The sequence below is a fragment of the Stenella coeruleoalba genome, assembly GCF_951394435.1.
Source record: "Stenella coeruleoalba genome assembly, chromosome: 4".
Lineage (NCBI taxonomy): Eukaryota > Metazoa > Chordata > Mammalia > Artiodactyla > Delphinidae > Stenella > Stenella coeruleoalba.
In genome coordinates, this window is record NC_137149.1 from 75,537,454 (window position 1) to 75,555,407 (window position 17,954).

Genomic DNA, 17,954 nt, shown 5'->3' on the forward strand with positions numbered 1-17,954 from the left:
CCCCTAGTCCTGTGCAGACTGGGATGGTTGGTCACCCTATCCTAGTTCTCTCACTTCATAGCCAGTAATTTAAACTCTTTGAACCTTAGTTTCCCCATAGGTGAAATGAGGCTAATGATAACAATATATGGTATTAGAGGACTAGGGTTGATATCCATCCATAGATTGTTCAGGAAGAAAAGAGGATTGGGTGACAAAAATTATGTCTTTCTGCCTCTGTTCCAAGAAGGAGTAGATGTCTCCTCTCCCCAAGTGTTTGTACTTTTCCCAGTGTAGGTGTGAGGACAGCACTTGAAGATTCTGGAACCATCTTCAGAAAGCCTTGCAGGCCCTGGCTAATGCAGAAGGGTGGATTAAGGGCTCTCCCAGCCCTATGATTATCTGATTAAGTGATGGCAGAAGCAGATGCCTGCTTGCAGAAGTCACTTTTAGAGCTACTACTTGGGAGTCACAAATAAGGGATTATGAAGCCTTTTCAGTTTCTTTGCTGCCCCTTGACTATCGTCTGCAAAGATTCTAAACTAATAGTCATGTTCTTTTGTTCTTTTTTTTTTTTTTTTCCTGAATGACTGTCTCCCAGTAAGTACTGTTTCAGGGCTGAAAAAGGAAAAGAAGTCAATGTTTTCAAAGGACACCCTTGCAAGGCATTTGCAGCACAAGGGTGGATTTCACAAGCATCTTAATCCCTGGCAGTGATGGCTGAGGGCTGTCTTGGAGACCAGAAGCATCGGAGCAAGAACTCAGATAACAAAAGAGAGGCGGAGGGGATTATTATTCAAATGCCCAGATAAAAGAAGGCCTTAATCAAAGACACCATAGAAAACAAGCCACAGGCTGATAGGGAGTATTTGGAACATGAAGGTGTCAAAGGGATCCAGGCTTTTTCTGAAAGGAAGGAAAAGACTGGGGGAAATGGTCCTTCATTAATTGAGCAGAGCTCTGTCAGTGCTGACGACAGGAGGGACCTCTTATTAGGAAGCTGCCAAGGGCAGGGGACTATTCAAAGTGCAAACATCTTCACCACCCCAGGCCTCTCACCCCCATCGCAAATGAAGTAAGAATCATTAGAATTAGTGCCAGGTTCTGACTGAAAATAGAAGTCTTCAAACGTTGGAAAATTCAACATGCGAGACTCTGGCAGTGATAACAAACTAGTTTGTGTCCAAGGCAACTGATGGCACAATTTTGCATAATTAGGACACCTCTGGGAATAGAGAGAAAAAAGGGCTCTCCAATCAGGAATTTACTGATTTACATAAACATTTAGTGTGACCGGCGGTTTCAAAGCCTACAGTACCTCCTTCACATTTACGTTCTAAAGTAACGAAGGGGCAGAATGCCAAGGACAGCGACATTGCTGGCTTTGGGGGCACACAAAATGGCCCACCAGATTCTGGGGAAATCTGCAATGTAGATGTTTCTAGGTTACCAGATCATCTTTTCTCCTGTGCTTCCCACTCTTTTCTAAAGAAAATTAAATTCCGGAACAGTTAGTTTAAAAGTCAAGAAACTTGAGTTTCCCTGGTGGCGCAGTGGTTGAGAGTCCGCCTGCCGATGCAGGGGACGCGGGTTCGTGCCCCGGTCTGGGAAGATCCCACATGCTGCGGAGCGGCTGGGCCCGTGAGCCATGGCCGCTGAGCCTGCGCGTCCGGAGCCTGTGCTCCGCAACGGGAGAGGCCACAACAGTGAGGGGCCCGTGTACCGCAAAAAAAAAAAAAAATTAGAAATTGGATTATCAGAGTAGCACATTAAGGCATGCCCATTAACAGCATAATAAATCACCCCAAAGCTCAGCGACTTAAATCAACCGCAATTATTTTATTACATTCCCCAGTTTCTGTGGTCAGGAATTCAGGGAGGGCTTGGTGGGGAGATTCTGGTCTGGGATCCCTCATGTGGCTGCAATCAGATAGCGGCTGGAGCTGGAACAGCAGAGGGGCTAGAGGAGCTGCAGTCTTGCTGGGTATCTCTCTCTTTCTTCATACAGTCTCAGGGCCTCTCTATGTGCTCTCTTCAAAAGAACTGGTTTGTGCTTCCTCCTCACAACATGGCAGGCTCAGGACAATTAAAACTGCTCCAGTGCAAGTATTTCTGCTTCCAAGACAGCAGCCACATCAAATTTCATGACATGGCCTCAGAAGTCACGCAGCATCTCTTCTGCCACATTCCATGGCTTACAAGTGAGTCACAAACCCACCTGGATTCAAGGAGGAATTAAACTTACTCCTCAGTGGAGAAATGGCAAGGCTCTCGAAGAGCAATGTGGGCTGGGAGATATTGTGACCATCTTTGGAAAATATAATATGCCATAAGGTATAAATAACTGATGATCATAGCCTTTAAAAGCAGTTTTTGTATTTTAAGAAAATAATGTTAGTCCAAATAAATCTCTATATTAGTGGAATAAGTATTGAAGAAGCTTACATTAACTACCTTTAGTCTCTTCTTCTCCACATTACTTATGACTGTTTAGGGTAGAACAATTGGGTGTAATGTGCTATATTTGCTAGGGCTGCCATAACAAAGTACCACAAACTGAGTGGCTCTAACAACAGAAATGTATTGTCTCACAGTTCTAGAGGCTAAAAATCTGAGATTAAGGTCTTGGCAAAGTTGATTTTCCCTGAGGGCTATAACAGAAGAACCATTCCATGCCTCTCCCCTAGCTTCTGATGGTTTGCTGGTAATCTTTGCTACTCCTTGTTTTGGAGAAGCATTGCTCCAACCTCTGCCTTCATCTTCACATGGTATTCTCCCTGAGTGCATGTATCTTGTCCAAATTTCCCCCCCCACCTTTTTTTTTTTGCGGTACGCGGGCCTCTCACCGCTGTGGCCTCTCCCGTTGCGGAGCACAGGCTCCGGACGCGCTGGCTCAGTGGCCATGGCTCACGGGCCCAGCCGCTCCGCGGCACGTGGGATCCTCCTGGACTGGGGCACGAACCCATGTCCCCTGCATCGGCAGGCGGACTCTCAACCACTGCGCCACCAGGGAAGCCCCCAAATTTCCCCTTTTTATAAGGACACCAGTCATATTGGATTAGGGACTCACCCTACTCCAGTAAGACTTCATCTTAACTAATTTCATCTGCAATGACCCTGTTAACGTATAAGGTCGCATTCCGAGGTACTGGGGGATAGGACTTTAACATATGAATTTGGGGGGGGACACAACTCAACCCATAACATGTCTCTCATTTTTTGAAAGAAGGAGCTTTTTTTTGACGTGGTTTCTGAAAGTATGAATGGAAGAGCAGGGCCCAATCCCAAGTAAAATTTTCAAATATTATATCTATCTTCCCCTTTCCATGGCCCTGGCCATTCTCTTGTATCTCCTAAACACCTTCTTTAAATTTTAAGTAAAGGTTTTCATTAAGGCTTTTAATGTCATTAGAGTATATTAGGATTAAATGTCCTTTTTGTTAAAACGCAATGATCAAATATTGCTTATGGGGTCTCATTCCCTCCCAAATTTTCTATCGTCCTAATGCCCCTAGTTATGCAACTTCATATTGCATAGCATTTTTCAAGACTTTATCCTCCTTGTAACCTGGGTCTCACCTATACAACAACCTAGTTCATTTAAGGAGGCTTAAAGAGCAATTTATTGATTTGGGGGATTTGAGATTTTTCTCTCTCAGTATTAGGCAGACATTTTAAATTTTATTTCCTTTGGACGTCTAAAGCAAAAAGAAAATAAAACAGGCACATCCCGCTGCCTCATTAGGGAAGCCACAAGTCTGTGGCTTTTCTAACCTAGCACTTACCTTGCACTTGATGTTTTTAAAATACCATCCAATCATTAAATAGCCAGTTCCTACTACATCTTTGTAAGATGTGAGAATTCTTGCCTTTTTTTTTTTTTTTTTTTTTTTTTTGCGGTACGCGGGCCTCTCACTGTCGTGGCCTCTCCCGTTGCGGAACACAGGCTCCGGACGCGCAGGCTCAGCGGCCATGGCTCACGGGCCCAGCCGCTCCGCGGCATGTGGGATCCTTCCCGCACCGGGGCACGAACCCGTGTCCCCTGTATCGGCAGGCTGACTCTCAACCACTGTGCCACCAGGGAAGCCCAATTCTTGCCATTTTTAGTAGAGGAAATTGAAGCCAAAAGAACCAAGGTGACCTTTGCAAGGTGAAATAACAAATGAGGAGTAGACCCAGATATCCACCATTTTATGAACTAAAACTTTGTCCTGTGCAAGCCCAGGGGTAGATTTTCATGACCACATCCTTTTCTTCTCTTCCCAGAAGCCAAATGCCCACTTTCCCCTTTGCTCTGCAGTCATTAGAGGGGCAGCAGGAAAGGCAGGAGTTAGCAGATGCCCAGCAAACAAGGATGCCTAGCAGATACCTACTGAGAGCAGGCTTGTTATTAGTGTTTGTAAAACACCCCCTGGAGAGTCCCAGAAATCTTAAGGGGAAACTTTGGAATATGAAGCCCTGAGTCAGCAGGTGGGCATCCCAGTGCAATCTCTTTTGCATTTGCTGGGTGGTGAGATCTGAGAAATTCAGGTCATATGATAATAATGAAAAAGATATGGAAGGTGTTCCTTCTAATCCTAGAAAACTGTAATCTTCTTAATCACAGACTCTATTAGAAACAGGCCCCCCAAAATACTTTGGTCTGGTCTTATGCCAATAAACGGCAATAGCAAATTTTACCCTTAATTCAAGGAAGGTCTGCAGGAAAGAATCCCAGGCATCTTGTGTGGTTGCCTCCCCAGGAAGGTCAGTAGGCACCATGATGCCCTCTAGTATTTGCAAAGTTCTCAGTTATTTCTCTGGTGAGGAAAGATTGCGTATAATTGGCTGGCCCTATCCTTGAGTGGAGGGAAATCAATGACATGCACATTATCTTGCTTAAGGTAATTCAAGATGCCACGCAGATGAGCATGTTCCTCTTAGGCAGGCCAACAAGAAGCAAGGGGCCAACTCATATCACATTCTCCTCTCCTGAGCTACCGAACACACCTTTTCCTTGCTTTTCTCTTTAGTCATTTACTTTAAAACGGTGACTAGCTTTTTACTGGGCCGAAGTATATCTAGTAAGGTATGCTTCGCTTTGATTATATGATACTTACATGAAATAGCACGTGATATGGCCTTCTTTATGAGCAAGGATATAAATTGAGGCTTCTTGTTTTCATATCAAAGTGCCACCTTTGTGTCCTGCACCCATCAATTCAAGCATAAGGATAGAAGCATTTAGGCCTGTTTTCATAATCAATACTAGGAAATTCATCCTATTTCTCATTTCACATTGGCTGCTGAGAGTCTCAGAGCCCAGTTTAGTGCTCAGTTTCATTGTATATTCTTAGGTTAGGTTTTCAGGTATAAAATATTTACGATGTTTCTTATTTATCCGGTCTTAATGATTTTATTTTCAAAGAGTTTTTTACTACAAGTTATGTCAAATCTTTTTTTCTTAATAATTTAAGCATGGTATTCATAATAAATAAAATACATTTTAAAAAACAGTATAGTATTCAACACTGAGAATGTCCTTAGAAAGTCATTGTTTGTTTTGTGCACGGGTTGATTAGAGAACACTGGTAAGAGATAACCAGTTCTGACAGTTTGCTGGCAAACACCTATCCTGCCATACTGGAAAGTTAAGATGTTGACATCTCTCTATGAATTGTTTAAAGACACTGCCCTGAGCCTCCTTAGCACATGCCACAGCAATTTACCTCTGCCCCTTGCCTGGGACCACTCCCTCCTGCACCTTCCCCAGGATCCAGCTCTGACCTGTAGCCATTCTCTCAAGTTTGGTTGTCTAGCCATTCTGGTGATGTATTTTAATAACCCCCTTGCCTCCTTTTAGTGCAAGTATTTTAATAACCCCCTTGCCTCCTTTTAGTGCAAACAATAGCTCTGCTTATTAATATAAGGACAGGATAGTGATGGAGAATACAGACTCTCAAGCTGGACTGCTTGGGTTCAAGCCCTGGTAAAGCCTCACATTGTCCCTGTGACCTTAGTGAGTCCTGTATCTTCTCTGTGCCTCATTTCTTCCTCTCTGAGCTGGAGGTTCTAGTGTTATCACTGTCACAGGACTGTTGTGAGGAATGAATGAGTGTAAAGCAGTTAGAGCAGTGCTTGTATAAGCTCCATGCATTAGCCATTATTATTGAGCATCTACTCTGTGCCAGGCACAGTATTAACTGCTTTATGTTATCAAATCCCCCAAATCCCCCATCAAGTAGGTATTATCATCCCTAATTTCAAGAGAACTGAATCTCAGAGAAATTAAGAAATGTGCCTGAGGTTACTATGCTGGTGACAGAGAAGGAAGATTTAAATTCCTATCTTTGACCCTGACTCCATGCTTTCCCTTGTGCCCTAGATTCTTCTCTGGAGGAAGTGGTACTTTGCAGCAAAGAAGAAAAAGGAGACAACTGGCTGGTCCAGGTACCTTTGGGGCATGCTGAGTATGTGAAGATGGTCAGTGGATACAGAGACCTCAGAGGATGGGTGGAAAACAGGGTTCCCCTCTGACTAGGAGAGTCAGAGCTTCTGTTTATAACAGTACTCTCCCATCACTCAGGCTTAAAACCTGGCAGTCAGCCCCGACCCCTCCCTTTTCCTCCTCCCAAGCACCTCTGTTCTGCTCTAAAGTGACGCCTCTCACATCCCTTTCATTCCGTTCATGCCTCATGCTAACACTCCATTTCAAGTTCTCATTACCTCATGTCTAGATCATTTCAAGAGCCTCTTAGCTCTTCTCCCAGCCTCCATGTCTCTAAGACACCCTTCCCACAACCTCCGTGTTATCCCTAAAGGAACTGCTTCCATCATGTGATTTCACTGGTCAAACCTTGCCCCCTCATGACTACCCAGTGTCTCCTGAACACAGTTCAGCTTTCTGGAACAGCATTCAAGTTTCTTCTTAAGCTAATTCCAATCTGCATTTTCAGATTGCTCCCTCAGGACTCCTCTGTAAGAATCCTGTGATTTAGCCAGGACTGTTTCCTTGTTATTCCTTAACTACACCATTTTCTTCCCCACCTCCAAGACTACCTACTCCATTCCCCACGCCTGGCACACCTTCCTCTGTCCCATCCGTCACAACTCAATTCAGCCCCTCCCCACTGTGACCCCTTCCCTGCTCACTCCAGGGCAAGGAGCCTCTCCCTTATCTGAATCATACCGCCCATGAGGCACTCAGCCCCTACTGCCTTATAGCATTAGGAATCAGCTTTTCATTAGCACATGCTCTGCTTTCCCGGTTACACTGTGACTGACTTCCAGCCAGAGGAGTGAAGGAGAGGGGTGGTGGGAGGGCTGTGACACGGGGAGGTAAGTGGTGGGGCTGGTGGCTAGGCTCTTGGGCACAGAAATCAGACAAGCTGGGTCTGAACCACAGCTCTGCACCAACTAACTAAGGAGACAGTCTTATTAGGACACCTAATCTCTCAGTGTCCCCATCTGTAAAAAGAGGAGAATGACCACCCCTTCCTCATAGGGCTATTGTGAGGATTAAATGAGTTACTATGCAGAGAGCCCTTACCCAGGGCCTGACACACAGATAAAGCTCAATTAATATTAGTTATTATTACTTTCATTATCAAACAAGAGATGGTTTATGATCTACTAGACACTGTGTAAATGACCTTATTTAATTTGTATGACAACCATATGAGACAAGAAGTTCATGCCCTAGCTGTGCCCAGCTGTGGAGCCCTCAGATCAGCCCTGAATGGCTAAATTGGGACTTCTACAATGAGAGGGAAATACACGCCAGTCATATTTAGTCCATGTTTAATGTCCCTGTTGCAGCTGAGCTTAAGTCTAACAGGCACGATTCCTGTCTCTCTGGTGCTGGGTGTAGCAGAATTTCTCTCTGGTGGCCATTAGGAACTTCATTTCTCGTATTAAAAATTCTGGTAAAGGGGGTTCCCTGGTGGCCCAGAGGTTAAGAATCTGCCTGCCAATGCAGGAGATATGGGTTCAAGCCCTGGTCCGGGAAGGTCCCACATGCCGCGGAGCAACTAAGCCCCTGTGCCACAACTACTGAGCCCGCGTGCCACAGCTACTGAAGCCTGTGTGCCTAGAGCCTGTGCTCTGCAACAAGAGAAGCCAGCGCAATGAGAAGCCCGCGCACCGCAACTAAAGAAAGCCCACACGCAGCAACGAAGACCCAACGCAGCCAAAAATAGAAAATAAATAAAATTTAAAAAGAATTCTAGTAAGAGGAAATGACTCAATTTCAGTCTTTCCCACACTGTCCAGGTCTCTCTTTCGAGTGAGCTGAAAAATATGAGATTGAGGAATAAAAGAGAGCGAGAAACAGATATAGAGTCTTTCTAAATAGATGGGAGGAGGCAGGACAGCATTAAAATTGGGGACTCTAGGCTGCCACTGCCCATGACACCCTGGGGACACTGGGGCAGGTAGAGTTTCACTGTTGACACAGTCTCTTCAGAGACTCATGTAACAGCATCAGAAGTGGATGTTTCAGGCTGTATAGATCTTAAGCCCAGCCTCAGATCAAAATGCGCCTGGAGCTGGCTATGGGTCATGGTTTAGCAATTTGCATTGTCATGACCTTGATTTGTCCTTTGTGCATCTACATCTTAGAGATAAAGAAAAGTAAAACAGGGACTTCCCTGGTGGCGCAGTGGTTAAGAATCCGCCTGCCAATGCAGGGGACAGGGTTCGAGCCCTGGTCCGAGAAGATCCCACATTTCGCGGAGCAGCTAAGCCCGTGCGCCACAACTACTGAGCCTGCGCTCTAGAGCCCGCGCGCCACAACTAGAGAAAGCCCACGTGCAGCAACGAAGACCCAACGCAGCCAAAAATAAATAAATTTTAAAAAGAAACATAAAACATAAAAACAATGAGTAGGTGGTCAAATCAGTGACACAACACCCCTCACCCCACCTCATTCTGACTTGCTAGAGGAGCTTGTCCTTCAGTAGAGCTGCGAATTGTAGCTGGGCACAGACATGAGACCCAGTTTAGTCCAACTGACTGGTGATGTCTTCTGAGGGTCTTATGGGAAACTCCTTCTTCACTGGATATAATGTTGTTGACATGTGGTGCCTGGAACTGCTGCAGCCAACTGGTTAGTAGAAGGGAGACATGGTTGAGATACCCAGGAAGGCAGAGCCAGGAGATGAAACATATCTGGATCCTGAAGACGTCATTGATCCAATCTTTTAAAGTTGGACTGAATCCAGACTTATTGCTATGTGAAAGAATAAATGTCCTTATTGTTTAATTACTTTTGGTTAGATATTGTTATTTGTAGAGTAACTTACTGATGCAGTGGCCAAACACATTTTAACATTCTAAGCTGTGATGCTACATCTGTTTTTTTTTTTTTTTTTTGCGGTACGCGGGGCTCTCACTGTTGTGGCCTCTCCTGTTGCAGAGCACAGGCTCCGGACGCGCAGGCTCAGCGGCCATGGCTCACGGGCCCAGCCACTCCGCGGCATGTGGGATCTTCCCGGACCGGGGCACGAACCCGTGTCCCCTGCATCGGCAGGCAGACTCTCAACCACTGCGCCACCAGGGAAGCCCTGTGATGCTATGTCTTTATAGTCCACCCTAGGTCTTGCCTTTGCTGGCATGTTATTTCCCCATTTTCTGATGGGAGACAGGCTAGGGAAACACGCTATATCCACTTAATGGAAGATTCTGCAGCTAGGTGATCTGTGTTCAAAATCTGGCTTTACCTGGGTGACCTTCGGCAAATTAACTTTTCTGTGCCTCAGCTTCCTCATCCATCAAATGGCGACGAGAATTGTCCTGACTGATAGGATTGTACTGAGGATCAAATGAGCTAATACAAACGCAACACTTGGAAGATTGCCTGGCCCATAGCAAGTCATCAATCAGTTTACATTAGCTTTGTTTTCATCCTCAGCAGCTGCGCACCCTTCTGCATGTTTCCAAGGCATTTTGCTGTCACACTTTCCACCCATATTTTCCTTTGCCAAGCACTTCTGGGAAGAGCTAAGATGTGGGACAGACATGGCCAGCTCAGTCCTCATCCTAGCATGCATATCACAAGATCATCAGAAAAGAAGCTTCATGAACAGAAAGTAACAAATATTTTGTTTGGAAACACCATATAGGAGCCAAAATTCCCTACGCTCCCCCGATCCCACGCTCTGGGATCCCACGTCCTTCACCCTTTGTGCTGAGACAGAGATAGCAGGGACTCCCAGGGCTGGTTTTCCCACAGACCCCTGGGCTGTGCCCTTGGCAATGACTGTGTTCCTCGTACGACTAAAGTCCTAGAAACTAGAAATGGGAAAACACCACAGATCCTCTTATATCACTAGCATTTTTTACTTTGCTACCTGCCATTTCTCCCCCTCTTCCTCTTTTTCGCTGGGCCAAGGATTCTTCTAGTCTTCTCCTGGGAGACTCCTTTTCCCATCCTTGTCCCCCTCGGGGACTGCAGAGGCCATTTCAGCTTCTTACATCTGTATTATGCTTGCCAATCTAAGTCGGCTTGCAGCCAAGACTTGTGTATATCTCATCTGTAGAGCCCTTGGCAGCTTCCAAGATACTTTGGCCCAAATTGTCTAATCCTCACAAAAACCTTGTATGGTGCATGTTTTTATTCCAAACCAGACTCCTCGGGGCTTTTCTCCTTTCCTGTGGAGATCAAGGGCAGAGGGAGGTAGGACAAAAATATTCACTTTCTTTGCAGTACAGACCTGAGGCGATTAGGACCTCGTCCAATTTTACCTCAGCAGTGAGCCTTTCAGGTGGAGAGAGAGCAAAGACCCTGCAGAAATCACTCAAAGTCCACCTGAAACTCGAGTACCTGGCTTTTAAAGGAAAAACAAACACCTGATACTTCTCTGGGTCAAAGGATCTGGTTCTGACTTCTCACTGGAGGTCCCGTGCAGATAGAGGGAGAGGGAGGAAGAAGGCTCTGGAATCTAAGCTGGTTTAACGAAGTGCTTCCTGGCGTGAAATCTTTGGCCATTTGTTTGAGACTGAAGAAGCCCAGTACCTGGGCCCTTCAGATTAAAGACGCTCTACTGCTTTGTTGACCGGAGAGGTCCTCAAATGTTTATACTGGCAGCGACTGGGCTAGAAACTGAGGAGTCCACCCTGTGCTCAAAGGACTGGAGGTTTCAATTCTCTGTGAAGAGCTGACGTGCAGGTGAGGTTTGCCCGAACAGGACTGCAGGTCTGTGGAGCTCCGCTTGCCGCATTCTGGAAGGTGGAAGGAAACGGAGGCCTCTGCGTGCGAGCTGGTACCTCACAGTTCTGCCGACTCAGCCTCTGTCTGAGCTGCCAGACTCATGGAAAAGCTCCTTTCACGTCTTCAGTTTCATTCAGTGCCAGGTTGGGAGGCCTGGAGAGGGATCAGGGTCCCAACCACTGCGTTAACCAGAGCAGTACAAGTGACAAACAAATACTGTGCTTTCTTTTTTTTCTTTTTCTTTTCTGCCTTCCAGGAAGAATTTTTAAAACCACAGAAGCAAAAGCCCAGGTCACTTTCTGCTTTCAAGCACAACCTGTTCCTTCACAAGGAAAAAAGAAGCCCACAGAGCAACATTTACTCATAAAGTCTCTATTCAGCTCTCCTTGCTTGTTTTTGACACAGGGTTCAGCTAACTGGTGCCCACACAGTGCAGACCAGCGGGGGAAGTGGGGTTTGCAGCAGAGAACAGTAAAAAGATCTGCTCTTCCAGAATGCAGGGAAAAAACGCATTATTTCTGGATGAGTGGCCCGGAACACAGTGGGGACTCTCTTCCCTATTTTCCCCTTTGGATTGGAGACTGCCCACCTGCCTATTCCTGCCTGGGACACTCTTCCTCGCAAGGGGCTTCCTCGGGGGGAAATGGGGCGTCTGCCTTCACGTCATTTGAATGGGCTCTTTTTGGGTGGCTTTCATGGTACAGCGATTCCTACCTTAGAGGGAGACAAGTGAGCCACTTTCTAGCTGCTCAGGGTGAAAATTTTGGAAACATCCTTAACTCCTTTCTTCCTCACGTCCCACTTCCAGCCCACCAGCATATCGTGTTGGCTCCCCATTCAAAAGTTAGTCCGTATTTATAACGATCTAAATCACAAGATGTACTCAGTATCTGTAACTATATATGGTTCCACAAGTGACAGAACCAGTAGGAGATTTATTGCCAGGAACCGGCTTTGACAGTTGCAGGGGCTGTTTAGGTGAGTCTGAAATCTGTAGGGTGGGCCATCAGGAAGGGCAGGAGGGAACTCTCAGGCATGAGCCGAAACTGCTGTCCACAGGTAAATCTTCTTCTTCATCAAGGAACCCTTAGCTCTGCCCACAAGGCTTTTCAGCTGATTGAATCTAGGATGAGCTCCCTGACTTAAAGTCAACTAATTAGGGCTTCCCTGGTGGCGCAGTGGTTAAGAATCCGCCTGCCAATGCTAGGGGACACGGGTTGGAGCCCTGGTCCGGGAAGATCCCACATGCTGCAGAGCATCTAAGCCCGTGCACCACAACTACTGAGCCTGCGCTCTAGAGCCTGCAAACCACAACTACTGAGCCCATGAGCCCAATGACATAATCACATGTCATTAAAAATGGAAGAGAGAGGCCTCAGAGTGGTCAGAGACATCTGCTGTGAGAAGGGCTTGACCCTCCACCACTGGCTTTGAAAATGGAGGAAGGGGCCACGGCCAACAGCAAGGAAAGGGGGGCTTCGTTCCTACACCGGCATGGAACTGAATTCTGCTGACACACTGAACAAGCAAGAAAAAAGATTCTCCTCTAGAGCTTCCGGTAAAAAGTGCTGCCCTGCCAACCGCTTGATTTTAGCCTGGTGAGACCCGTGTTGGACTTCTGATCGATAGAACTGCAAGGTACAGATATATGTTGTTTAAGCCACTCGGTTTGAGGTAATTTGTCATGGCAGCAATAGAAAATGAATTCAGCCCTCTAGTGACTTCATGCTACGCAGGGTAAAAGCCACGCCCCTCTGATTCCCTGCGCCCTTTGCTGTGACATCATTTCCTCACACTCCCTTCTTTCTCCCCTCACCCCTCCAACAACTCCAGGGTCTGAACTAGAGTGTAGTTTGCGAGGCACAGGCCTCGACGTGCCAAAAAACTCAGTAATCAAGATAAATATTTTAGTTTAATATCAGAATTAATGCAAAAAAATCCACGAAGCACAAAATGTTAAAAGTTAGAAGAGGGACTTCCCTGGTGGCGCAGTGGCTGGGGGTCCACCTGCCGATGCGGGGGGCGCGAGTTCGTGCCCCGGTCCGGGAGGATCCCACGTGCCGCGGAGCGGCTGGGCCCGTGAGCCGTGGCCGCTGAGCCTGCGCGTCCGGAGCCTGTGCTCCGCAACGGGAGAGGCCGCAACAGTGAGAGGCCCGCGTGCTGCAAAAAAAAAAAAAAGTTAGAAGAAAGACAGGACCCGACCCTGCATTTGCACAGTTTGCCTCCCCCTAATCCCAGCCCTGAACCTTATTGCTCCCAAGCTTCTGGGCATACTCCATCAGCAGCACTTTTCCATTTGCTTTTGCCCCAAATATCTGCAAAGTGTCCTCCCTTACCTGCTTTGGCCTTTGCTCAAATATCACCCTCATAAGGAGCCTTCCCTGACCCTTTAAAATTGTAGTGCCCCTCACCAACTCTCCCTGACCCCTCCTTTGCTTCATACTTCCCCAAAGCACATTACACATCTAACATTCTATTTTATTTATTTTCTACCATAAGGGAGGTAAAATTTCTCCTTTACCCTCTTAGGGTTTCCACCTGGGACTGTCTTAACAAATTAACGGGAAGAAAGCATAAAAATTTCATTATCATAAAATTTTACATGTACATGGGAGTCCTCACGGGAAAATGAAGACCCAAAGAAGTGTATAGGCCTAAGTGTTTATATGCTAGGTTGAACAAAGAGGGACGATTGTGGAAAAGTAAGTAAAATACATGAAGGGGCTAAAGGAAGATAAGAGTTATTTTAACAATGTCGGTTTCTATTGATTTCTCTCAGCCTCGACTCCTTGTCTCTAGTGATACGAATGTTCTTTTCTTCCTGGTATTGGGAGGGCATCTTTCACATGAGAGTTTCATCTCCTGCTCTCAGGAAGAAAATGGGAGGTCAGAGTGCCCTTCTTGCACCTGTTTTTCAAGTGCCTTTAGCTCGAAATAATCGTTATGCCAAAGTGGCATATTTTGGGATGTTGTATTCTAAACCCCTTCCCTACTTATTGTTCACTGCTGTTTCACCAAGGACTAACTGTATGTGGCACGTGATAGGTGTTCAATAAGTATTTGTAGTAGGAATGAAGGAAGGGAAGGCGGGGGGAAGGAGAGGAAGAGAGGAAGGGTAGGAAGTGTTATTTGGGTAACAAGGTGTGTATGTGTATTCAAGGATAGACTTTCCCATTGGTTTATTGAAGCCTAAAATCCCTGAAGAACTGCAGTAAATTTTAATCTGTCTGTTTAAGGAACCATCAGTTTTTAAGCAGAGTTATTTTTTTCCTTTCCCAAAGGAGAAAGCCAAAAAAAGCCAATGTGTTCTATTAGATTAATTAGCAGATTTAGGTTTGCTGTGGACTTTCTTTTCTAGGATTTTAGCTGAGATTCTGGGAAATGTTTGAAGCCCATACAGTTTGTCCAAATTCCTTTGAGATAGAATCTCTGCAGCCCTGTATTTAATAATGCTTAGAGATTTTATTCTCTTCTAGTTCCCCCTCAAATAAAAATTCGATTTTGGGGCTTCCCTGGTGGCGCAGTGGTTGGGAGTCCGCCTGCCGATGCAGGGGACACGGGTTCGTGCCCCGGTCTGGGAGGATCCCACATGCTGCAGAGCGGCTGGGCCCATGAGCTATGGTCACTGGACCTGCGTGTCCGGAGCCTGTGCTCCGCAACGGGAGAGTCCACAGCAGAGAGAGGCCCGCGTACCGCAAAAAAAAAAAAAAAAAATTCGATTTTGATGATCTCCTTCCTCCAATTTTTTACGAGTGCATTCTAATAATGCTATTGTCAAATATCAGTGATAACTTGCATCAAAGATAAATTGATTTTTCTGACACAATAACAAAAAATTGTATATATTTAATACAATTGTACATATGTAAATATATAAGATATATTTCAAGGTTGATTAGGATGAAAAATAGACCCAAGTTTTACCACCATCTGTTGTCTAACACCCGTAAGACTTGGGGGTTGGCTGGAATATACGAGCTGGGATTTCAGCAGAGTGAAGTTGCATTTGGTGGCACATGCTAAACTATGTGGATTGTGGGCCAGAGTGGCCAGCGTGGGCATGTGTAGGACAGGTAAGCAGGGGAACTAGGTCAGGAGAGGGAAAGGAGAGGTGCAGAGGTGAGAAAGGAGAGGTGCAGAGGTAAGCAAAGGAGAGAGAAACTGTGAGACAAACTTGAGAGAATAGCATCTGTTCCTGACAGCTGTTCCAGTTCCTGTCCTTGATTCTTTGCTTCCTGTCCATGAATACCCATGGACTTGCTCCTTGGCCTTATTTAAGCTAGTTTGAGGTATTCTCTGTTCCTTGTAGTCAAAACTGAGTAGACTGTATATTCCTGAAGATGGTTATTGAAAAATCAAAAAGTTATTTGAGCAGACTTGGAAAACCACAGCCAGAATTATGCAGTGTTTCCACTGGAATTAAAGAGTGGGTTTTGATGTTTTTAGTGTATGAAAGAAAAATGGGTTTCAACTAAATGTAGTATCTCAGATTGGATCCTAGTACAGAAAAAGGATATTGGTGAAATCTGAATAAAGTCTGGAATTTGGTTAATAATACTAATACCAATTTCTCAACTTTGACAAAGTTAAGTTTGAAAGATGTTAACGTTGGGGCAAACTGGTGAAGACCATACACAACTCTGTACTATCTTTGCAACTCTTCGTAGGTCTAAACTTATTCCAAAATACGAAGTGTATTCTAAAAATAGGCTTCAACTGACTCACTTTGCTATACATCTGAAACGAACACAACATTGTAAATCAACTATACTCCAAAAAAATTTTTTGTAAAAAATAACCTTCAATTCCTAGATAGAGAAGGAAGTAGAATGATGGACTGGAAATAGCAACTATAACAGAAGTCAGAAAAAACAGGGTCAAATCTAGAAAACCCTTGGTTCAAGTCTATGCTTGGCTTCTTCCCAGCTGTGATCCCCAGTTCTCTTGTGAATTCATAGTGTTTTTTGGGGACACAAACAATGACACCAACAATGATAGCCTGGCACAATAAGCCAGGGTGGTGGAATAGGAAGGAGAGGAAGCTGATCCAGCCCAGATATCTGAACTACATATGAATGAGTTCAACCCTAGGCTGCTGGTTGATACTTACTTTTTTGCACTTTGACAAATAAAAAAATCACCATCATGCATACCACTATTACAGCCTCTTCAGAGATGCATGTTAACGTACGTAGAAAATCACAAATCACCATGCACACACATTTCGTGGGGGCCACCTTTTAGGTAACGTTATCTCATTGGCATTTTAAATGTTTGTAATTGTCCTTATAAATATTTTAACAGAAAATATAAATGTATGTATACCCATATATATACAACATACTGGTCAAGACCATGGCTACAGAGTCAGGCTCTGCGTTTGAATCCTAATTCCACCGCTATGTGATGCCCATCCTCTCCTGTGCCTCACTTTCCTCAGGCAGAGAAAATGATAGAACTTGCTTAAAAGACAACTGAGATAGATGAATGAGGTAATGGATACAAATAACAGAGTATAGTGTCTCCCCCTCCCCATTTGGGGTCTTTGCATTTTTCTTGTCCATGTGTATGGATTCTTTATTTATTTATTTATTTATTTATTTTTTTGCGGTACACGGCCCTCTCACTGTTGTGGCCTCTCCTGTTGCGGAGCACAGGCTCCGGACGCGCAGGTTCAGCGGCCATGGCTCACGGGCCTAGCCACTCCGCGGCATGTGGGATCTTCCAGGACCGGGGCACGAACCCGTGTACCCTGTATCGGCAGGCAGACTCTCAACCACTGTGCCACCAGGGAAGCCCCGTGTATGGATTCTTTATATTAAAAATAGTAGTCCTGGGGCCTCCCTGGTGGCGCAGTGGTTAAGAATCCGCCTGCCAATGCGGGAGACACGGGTTCGAGCCCTGGTCCAGGAAGATCCCACGTGCCGCGGAGCAACTAAGCCCGTGCGCCACAACTACTGAGCCTGTGCTCTAGGGCCCGTGAGCCACGACTACTGAAGCCCGCGCGCCTAGAGCCCGTGCTCTGCAACAAGAGAAGCCACCACAATGAGAAGCCCACGCACCGCAACAAAGAGTAGCCCCCGCTCGCCGCAGCTGGAGAAAGCCCGCGCGCAGCAACAAAGACCCAACGCAGCCAAAAAAAAAAAAAAAAGTCATGGGGACTTCCCTGGTGGTTCACTGGTCTTCCACTGCTAGAGGACAAGGATTTGATCCCTGGTCAGGGAACTAAGATCCCACATGCCACACGGCACAGCCAAAACATAAAAATAATAAATAAATAATAACGAAATTTATTTTAAAAATAAAAATAGTAGTCCTTTGTCTTCCTGTTTGCTAAGTATTTCCCCCAATCTACTGTTTATTTTTTGTTTTGATTATTGGCTTGGAGGTCACATGGAGGTTTGGTAAACATGATTTCATAGCCTATGTAAACTAGATTTCTGCCCATTCCCAGGCTGATCTCCTTTTCTTGAGGAAGTTCAGGGGGATGTGGATAGTATCAAGACGTTGAGGAGAGGGGCTGGAATTTTGTGCTCTCAGTATCACAGTCCATGATGGTGGTGCCTTCTGAGGTGCCCTCATTACCATCTGGTCATCAGTTGTGGGTCCATGCAGGTCCCAGCCCTGAGACCTCTTCAAGTCCATTGTCTGCCAGTGCCACATCTGGGACCCTCCTGACCAGATCAGTGATCCTGTACTGTTCTGGAAGAAGCTCGGGCCTGTGGGAAATACTGAGACTCACTTGGGCCTTCTCAGCTGACACAAGCTGCATGTCACTTTTCCTCTA

General features: G+C 45.6%; 1 long non-coding RNA gene across 1 annotated transcript in view; it reads left to right on the plus strand.

The window, feature by feature from the left end:
* The window catches only part of LOC307185235, a 46,838-nt gene that overhangs the window by 5,863 nt on the left and 23,021 nt on the right, over positions 1–17,954 (plus strand). The window contains exon 2 of the long non-coding RNA XR_013827922.1: positions 6,344–6,408. This is a non-coding gene — a long non-coding RNA (uncharacterized lncRNA). The remainder of the gene's footprint in view (positions 1–6,343; positions 6,409–17,954) is intronic.